The sequence below is a fragment of the Beta vulgaris genome, chromosome 6 (genome assembly GCF_026745355.1).
Source record: "Beta vulgaris subsp. vulgaris cultivar EL10 chromosome 6, EL10.2, whole genome shotgun sequence".
Classification (NCBI taxonomy): Eukaryota; Viridiplantae; Streptophyta; class Magnoliopsida; order Caryophyllales; family Amaranthaceae; genus Beta; species Beta vulgaris.
The window spans coordinates 39,951,396-39,953,895 of NC_079207.1; positions in this window are offsets into that span (position 1 = coordinate 39,951,396).

A 2,500-nucleotide genomic window follows, 5' to 3' on the forward strand; every position below is an offset into this window, starting at 1 on the left:
CAATTCTGTTTCTATGATTTTTCTTTTCCCTTCTTAAAGATTATGTGGACTGTGATCCTCCTTTTCTTGAAGAATTAGCTATACCTACTAATATACTTTAAGTGACATGAATAATTTAGATCATTGTATACTTAACCAGTTCAGACCTGCTAGTTATTTGGTCTTAGTATCTCTAAGATATATAATTTTTCTACGAGTTAATTGTTGGTGCTTTGTAACCTCACTTCTGGCTTCTTTTGGTGCACAAATACTCCCTATGATACAGTAACATAATATAGAATTTACATCAGTATAGACTAGCTATATATTTGCACAAGAATTAGCTAAAACTCCACAGGATTCTCGAATTAACAAGTGAACCTTCTGAGTTCCGAGATCCTAAGCATTGTTAGTTCCATGCGAGTTAATGCACCTACATCAATATAATTGAGCATATCACATACTTGCTATGTCACTTGCTGCATATTGGTTATTGTTATGAATTAACATATTGGAAGGATGAGTTCTGAACAAAAAAAAGTTGTCAAAGATATCGGCTTTAGTGTTTTTCTTGATTTGGGCTTTGGGGTCTCTAAACAACAAGCTAAGTCTTTAGCTCATTGAGAACTTGGACTCATATAGTCGTACGTTATATATGCGAGATGGAAATATCAAGATTGATCGAGAAGATGTCCAAGTGTTTGGATTTCTTATGGGTCTGAACGCCATGGAGGAAGTGATGAAGGATGATGACAATGAAGGTTTTAGTGATAATGTGTAGTCACATTGAATGAGTTGTGCCTTGATCTCTCAAGAACGTATATTTAGCTCTTTGAATTTGTTTATACAGATTAAAATTGATTGATACAATTCATTATTGTTTTTCTTATATAAAGTTCTTAATGTACATCATATCTTTACTTCATATACATCACTCGTACACTATATGTACATTGCCATGCTTCTATGAGTACTTTACATTGCTTTGTGATTTTAAATATCTAATAGAATTTCTTATATGTACGATCCATTATCGTTTTTTTTTTCTTATATGTATAGTTTAAAACTTATTTATACGATCCAGAGAGTTGTTTTAGTAGTTATGTTTATCGAACCCCATTGTAACTATTGTTGCTCTAAACATTTATAATCAGTGATGTACTTTTAAGCTATCTTTGATGTACTTTTAATTCATCACTGATGTACTTTTAAGCCATTGGTGATGTACTTTTTATAAAGAAAGAAAAATGGTGTTTGGTTTGACATGGTGTAGGCCATATACAGCAGGGCTCAAAGATCTGATTTTTATTATTGATTACAAATTAGAGAAGCAAATGCAGATGTAGGCAACGCTCCTAGTGTTGCGTTGTGGCATCCTCCACCATCGAGTGTGTTCAAGACAATAATGAGTATGGAATCAGCTTTGCAAGCTGTGCTCGAGAACGTAAATGTCGTTGGATTTCATTGCATGAGACTTGTATATGTCATGTACTCATGATCAATGCGACGATGGTAGATACCATGTATACTTTATTGCATTAGCCTATTTTAGGGACAGGATACAAAATGCATACTTTTTTTTCTCCCTAAGAGTAATAATGTATAGTTAGCGATGTGTACTGATCTGTTTTCAATTTGATTTGGCTCTTTCCATGAATCGTAGACAATAGTATATAGTATACATGGATGGAAATGTTGATAAGAATATTGAATAACTGTTTGAAGTAGAGTACTTGAAGTGACCGGGCTGTTTGATGCAATAAGTTGCTCGAAATTGAAAGCATATAACAAGGTGTTACTACTTACTATCACAACAAAGATATTGTTATACTTAGGGAGAAAGCATAGAGTAGAAGTCAGACTGTAATACTAATATAAAATCTTTTCTTGCTTATATAGTAAAATTTCAGTTTTTAGCATTTCCAAACTCAAATCTATATAAATAGCGGAACATCAAAGACCATTACACTGACCAAAACACAATATATCAATATCTGCTTAAATGAGAAGTGGTCCTTTTATGGACATCTTATGTACAACAAGTGACAGTTCCAATAGTGAAGAAAGTTCGCAGCGTTTCGTTAGCAGCCCCTCCAGCTACATCGCCTTTAGCTTCACTACCTTGGTTTGGTGGTGCTCTGTTTAGCTCATATAGTTCCAACATTTGATTGCTAACCTCTGCACAAGTGAAGCAAGGAATCTGAATGCAACAATAAGAATAATTCTTAATGAAAAAAGAAAAGTATTGCAGCATGTAATCTCATGTCGTTATTTCCCCGTTCTCACATGTAGAATAGGAGGGAAACAAACAGACAAAGAGAACTGATAGAATATAAACATATTACGAGAAACAACTGGATGTTGTGATGGTTCCAAAGCAAGTTGTGAAGTTATGTCTCAGTTTATTCAAAGTAACATTAATGATACTGTTATTTCCTACTTTTGTGAAGTTATGTCCCAGTTTATTACAAGAAACACTAATGATATTGATCTTTCTACTTATGTGAAGTTTTTTCTAACG